We start from the raw sequence: 6,527 nt of genomic DNA, 5'->3' as shown, positions 1-6,527 counted from the left end.
TCTTGAGGGTCATTGAATGGTTTAATTTTATTGTGATGTGAATCCAAAGATAGGGAAGTTTATTTGGTTTAGTTTGCTGTCCCCACATAATAATACTTTGGTCAGTTTCGTATTTTCAAGGTGTTATGTAAATATAAATTGTTCTTGCCAATTGCTGAAACCATAACTGCAACCTGAATGTAAGGTAAGAACTGCATTGCCTACCACTGTCTTGCTGATTTTGCCTCTTAACGTTTGTACATTTAGTTCCTCCAAGGTATAAGGAACATCTTACAATATGAAGTACACTGCTGAATGGATGAGGTTACTGAGTCTCTGAACGCAGAAACAGCTTCATCTCATTTCCTTTTGCTAGTGACAAGTTGATGGAGTGAACACAAGGGTTCACACAGATTGAAATTTGATCATGGTGCAGAATGCCTCACTTGCATCAAATCTACCATTTTCCTGAGTAAAATGAGATTTCACTTGCTCAACGTTCAGCTGTTGTGTCACCACGGGCAGGTCTTTGCCCATTATCTTGAGAACAACTATATTTCATTCATTGTCATTTATTTCTTAACAATCCTTTGTGTCTATTGCACCTAGGATGGAGAGTGAAAGGGCGCTAATGGGTGACGAAGGTTGACGAATGAAGTGACTTCTAACGTCAGGCCATTACCCATTTACTTGTTGTGTGATGTCTCTTTGGAATGAACTCTTCTCTGAAAGAGATGTGGCTGGAGACTTTTTAAAATGTTGCTTTGTTTAAACCTCAGTGGAAGTGAATGACTGACTTATATTGTTGTTAGACTAGTAATCCAAAGGTCCAGGTAGTGTCCTGAGGTACCAGGTTTGAATCCCACCATGGCAGATATGATGAGTCATAAGTCAAATCGTCACCATGAAACAACTTTCTTAAAAATCCATCTGGTTCACTAATATCCTTTAGGGAAAGAAACCGTCACACTATACAACTCCACACCCACAGCAAAATGGTTAGCTCTTAATTGCTCTCTGGTAATGGCCTAGCAAGTGATTCAGTCGTGTCATTTCTACAAAGCCTGCAAAAGGGAATGAAATTTGATGGGCAACCTGTCTTTGACAATAGCAAACACATCCCTGTTACCACATCCCACTACACCCCCTCCCTTCCCCCGCCCCCCCCAACTGATGAATCAGTGCTCCTCCATGTTGAATATCGCTTAGCAGAAGCACTAAATGAATGGCAATATGTTATTAAGAAAACATATGGTGTTTTGGCTTTCATTAACAGGGGGATTGAGCTTAAGAACCGTGAGGTTTTTGCTACAGTTCTACAAGTCCCTGGTGAGACCACACTTGGAATATTGTGTCCAGTTCTGGTCGCCCTACTATAGGAAAAATACAGAGGCTTTGGAAAGGGTGCAAAGAAGGTTTACCAGGATGCTGCCCTGGACTGGAGGGTTTGCCTTATGAAGAAAAGTTGAATAAGATCAGACTTTTCTCTCTGGAGAGAAGGAGGAAGAGAGGAGACCTGATCGAGGTATACAAGTTAATGAGTGGAATAGATAGAGTCAATAGCTAGAGACTTTTCCCCAGGGCAGGATTGACTGGTACAAGGAGTCATAGTTTGAAGATATTAGGCGGAAGGTATAAAGGAGGTAGGTTCTTTACGCAGAGAGTTGTGAAAACATGGAATGCGTTGCCAGCGGTGCGGTGGAAGCAGAGCCATTAGGGACAATTAAGGGACTGCTGTACATGCACATGGATAGCAGTGAGTTGAGGGGTGTATAGGCTAAGTTATTATGTTTTACATTAGGATTAAACCTCAGCACAACATTGTGGGCCAAAGGGCCTGTTCTGTGCTGTTTATATGTTCTATATTGCTGAAAATGTGTTGCTGGAAAAGCGCAGCAGGTCAGGCAGCATTCAAGGAGGAGTCCTGAAGAAGGGCTCATGCCTGAAACGTCGATTCTCCTGCTCCTTGGATGCTGCCTGACCTGCTGTGCTTTTCCAGCAACACATTTTCAGCTCTGATCTCCAGCATCTGCAGACCTCATTTTCTCCTATGTTCTATATTTCCAAGTCAGGATAGGGAGTGGCTTGGGTGGAACTTACAGATGGTGGTGTTCTCATGTATCTGCTGTCTTGTACTTCTAGGTGGAAGTGGTCATGGATTTGTAGTTGTTGTTGAAGGAGCATTGATGAGTTTTGCGCCATGCTTCTTGTTTAGTGCAGAATTATTTGCAAAATATTTAATTTGGCAAGTTGTGCTTCCATGAGGATGCATATCAGCCTAATGTATTAAAAAATGATTGTGTTTTGAAGGTCCGTGTGCCTTCAGTTTATTGTGACCTTAATTCCCTACTTTGATCCCTTCAGACGTTCATCTCTGGGAATGTGTGCTCACCTGCCTCACTTCCCTCTGCTCAGTACTGTTGCCTGTTGACATCACTTCTTATTGGATCATTGAATGGAAACAATGGAGCAATTAGCAAGGCCAGAAATAGCAATGTTAAGATAAATCTTCATTCTTATCAGCAAGGTCCTTCTCAAATCCTACGAATAAATTATAGTGATTTGCCCTTCTCTCACACTTTCAGTTAATCTTTCTCTTTCCTCACTCCAATCCAATCAAGGTGATCAGTTCCTTTTCTGTTTACTTAATCTGATTTTCTTTCCCCTTGTCATAAAACAATGGGTGTTGCTGAGAGATGGTTCAATAAACTGCAAGACAGACTCCTTCCTCGCATCTTGAATATCTAACTTCAAATCTCAATTGGAATCTGTTTGTGGTTAATTATTATAGCTGTAGTAGAAAGGATTTGTCTTTAAACACTATAAAAGAGTCTAATCAGTTTCACTTAAGGAGACTGCATCCTCCGCCATACACCCTCAGAGCTTGTCGTCACTTGTATTCATCAGAATACCACAGGTAACATCTTCTCTGATATTGCTATGATTTCGTCTGTACAGTGCATTTGTTGTTGCGCAAACTGGTTGTTCAGAATTAATTTATAGCAGAAATGTAAAATCTCATAAAATGTTAAATGCAGTAATTTCTTTTCTGTTTGTCCAGTTCTCATCATTGTAAATGCAAAGTCCTGGAGCTGGAGTGTACAATTAACCATTCCATTACACGGTTGGCTTTGGATTAGCAGGGGAGTGGGTGAATCTGCTGTCCTCAGTATCCCCACAATGGGGACCAAAATATTCCGCAGGGTAAACATTGCTTAAATAGGCCATTCCGCCCAAACAGTCCATGCCAATGGTTATGCTCCACTCCAACCTCCTCCTACCACACTCCTGACTTGTGCTTTGTAGATGCTGGCCTTTGGACTCAGGAGTTACATTATACAATAGCGTTGAACTGCTCTGATAGCCATCATATTTAAATGGCTAGTCCAATAATTAGAATTTGTCTTTCTCCCACTAACTCTAGATCCCCATTAATCCTCCCACATTTGCTTCCGTAAAAGCGTTTTGGAAGTCTTGTGCACCACACCCACTAAATTCCCAGTAAGAATATTCATTGTATTCCACAAAACATTTATAGCCACTACCCTGGGCCACATTCACTGATTTCCCTGTAACATCCACTGTATTCCTATAACAACATTCACTGTACTCACCTAAAAAGTTTTCTCCATACTAACAATACAAGGATTTTATCAAATATATATCTGCACCTGAAAACACTGAACTATGGTTTCTTGTCTTCGTGCTGTTTCTCCCATCTATTTTGTTCATTCATGGGATGTGGGCATTGCTATCTGGCCAGTATTTATTGCCTGTTTCGAGTTGATCTTGTGAATGTGGTGTCGAACTGCTTTCTTGAACCACTACAGTCCATGTGCTGTACATATTTCCACAATGTGGTTAGGGATGGAATTCCAGGATTTTGACCTAGTGATGGTGAAAGTAATGACAATATATTGCAAAGTGAGTGGCTTAGAGGTAAACTTGGTGGCGTTTTCAAGTATATGCTGCCTTTGTCCTTCTAGATAGTTTTAAAGGTTTTGTCTGAGGATGTTTGGTAGATTTATGCAGTACATCTTGTAGATCATACACACAGCTGTTACTAAGCATTGGTAATGGAGGAAGTGGATATTTGTTGACACGGTGCCAATCAAGCTGGCTGCTTTGTCTTGGATGATGTCAAGCCTTGTGAGTATTGTTGGAACTGCATCAATCAAGGCAAGAGAGGAATATTCCATCACAATCCTTCCTTATGCCTTGTAGATTGTCTACAAGCTTTGGGGAGTCAGCAATTGTATTATTTGCCACAGTCTTCCTAAGTTTTGACCAGTTCTTGTAGTCATTGTGTTTATTTGGTGTGTCCAGTTGGGTTTCTTGTCAATGGATGTTGATAGTAGAGGATTCGATGATGGTAAAACCATTGAACGTCAAGGGGTGGTGGCTATATTATCTCTTACTGGAGATGGTCAGAGCCTTTTGCCCAACTAATATTTGTCACTTGTCAGCCCTTGCCACTTGTCATCTGGATATTGTCCAGTCTTGTATCATTTGAACATTAACTACTTCAGTAGTCTGAAGAGTCATGAACAGTTCTGAACATTCTGCAATCATTGGTGAATATCCCCATTTCTGAGGGCATGACAGAGAGAGGGTCATTGATTCAGCAGCTGAAGATGGCTTTGCCTAGGGTGCTACCCTGAAGAACTCCTGTAGAAATGTCCTAGAGATGAGCTGACTGACCCCCAATAATCGCAACTAACTTCTTGTGTGCCAGGTATGACTCCAATCAGTGGAGAGTTTACCCCCAGTACCCAGCTTTAATTAGATTAGATTACTTACAGTGTGGAAACAGGCCCTTCAGCCCAACAAGTCCACACTGACCCACCAAAGCGCAACCAACTGGACAGACTCTCCATCTTGCTACTCTCTGCAACTCACTACTCTCTCCAGCTCTCTAACATCTCTAGCTCACTATTCTCTCCAACTCACTACTCTGTCCAGTTTACTAAACTCTCTAGCTTACTACGCTCATCAATCATTACCCTCTCCAACTCACTACCCTCTCCAACTTGCTGCTCGCTCCAGCTAACAGATCTCCCCAACACCCTACGCTAAATATCCCCATCAATTTTTATTTAATCATTCCTAACTCACAAATGTGTCCAACTCACTACTTTCTCCAACTCCTCATTACCCTCTCCAACCTGCTGCTCTCTCCAGCTCACAACATTCTCCAACTCACTACTCTCTCCAAATTGCTACCCTTTCCTGTTCACTACTCCAACTAGCTACTCTCTCCAGTTTACTGCTCCCTTCAGCTCATTACCCACCCCAACTCACTACTCTCTCCATATCACTACACTCTCCAATTCACTACTTTCTTAAGATGCCTACTACTCTCTCCAACTTACTACTCTCGCCAGCTCACCACCCTCTCTGGTTCACTACTCTCTTCACATTGCTGCTCTTTCCAACTCAGTAATCTCTCCAAATTGCTGCTATCTTCACCTCACAACACTCTCCAACTTGCCACCCTCTCAACCCGCTACTCTAGTCTCTCCACATCATTACCCTCTGCGACTCTGTGCTGTCTCCAGCTCACTATTCTCACCAACTCATAATTCTCCTCAGATCACTAAATGCATCAATGTGCTAATCTCTTCAACTTGCTACTATGTCCATCTTTTTATCTCTCCAACTCTCTCTAGCTCTCTGCTCACTCCAGCTCACTACCATTTACAATTCACAAGTCTCATTGACTTTCTACTCTCTCCAGCTCACTATCATTTACAACATGCTACTCTCTCCACTCTCTACTCTCTCCAATTCACTACCCTCTTAAACTCACTACCATTTCCAACCAGATGCCCTTTCCAACTCACTACTCTGGCCAATTTGTTATTCTCCCTAAATCTCTACCTTGTCCAACTAAAAAGACCTTATTTTATGCATCCTATTGGTAATCTGGATCTAAAAGTATTTGCAAATAGGAAGCGAAGAATGATGGAGGGTTGTCATGATGTTTGGAAGCCTGTGACCAGCAGCATATCATTAGACTCTCTAACTCACTACTCTCTCAAGCGCACTAATCCCTCCTAGTCACCATTCTTTCTAACTCACTGTCCTCTCCAACATGTGACTCTCTCCAACTCTCTCTAGCTCCATCACCCTTTCAACTCATTACTCTCTCCAGTTTACTGCACCCTCCAGTCATGAGTCTCTCCAACTCTCTGCTCTGTCCAACTTACTACTTTCCAACTCATTACCTTATTTAAACTTGCTAGTCCAGCCAATTTACCAACATCTCCAAATCATTATACTTTCCAACTTGCTACCCTATCCAACTTACTACTCTCTCCATTTCAATACTCTCTCTAACATGTTACTCTGTGATTCCCTTTCCTCTCCAACTCACTATAACTCACAATAATTTGCTACTCTCTCCGACTCACTGTAACTTGCTATTTTCACTAAGTCATTACTCTTTTCAAATCACTAACCTCTGCAACTTGTTGCTCTCTCTAATTCACCACTCTCTCCAGATCACTAATACCTCCAACTTGCTTGACAAAGCAACTTACTACAGT

At 41.8% G+C, this 6,527-nt stretch overlaps 1 protein-coding gene across 1 annotated transcript in view; it reads left to right on the top strand.

Annotated features, from left to right (window-relative positions):
* The first annotated feature begins 2,794 nt into the window (after window positions 1–2,794).
* LOC122563779 (chloride anion exchanger-like) overlaps window positions 2,795–6,527 on the top strand; it is a 77,340-nt gene continuing 73,607 nt past the window's right edge. The window contains exon 1 of the mRNA XM_043718003.1: window positions 2,795–2,896. The gene's annotated coding sequence lies outside the window, so the exon portion shown is untranslated. The remainder of the gene's footprint in view (window positions 2,897–6,527) is intronic.

Source organism: Chiloscyllium plagiosum, chromosome 27 (assembly GCF_004010195.1).
Source record: "Chiloscyllium plagiosum isolate BGI_BamShark_2017 chromosome 27, ASM401019v2, whole genome shotgun sequence".
Classification (NCBI taxonomy): Eukaryota; Metazoa; Chordata; class Chondrichthyes; order Orectolobiformes; family Hemiscylliidae; genus Chiloscyllium; species Chiloscyllium plagiosum.
Note: the sequence above shows the minus strand (reverse complement) of the source record. Positions and strands in the feature narration are given on the sequence as shown.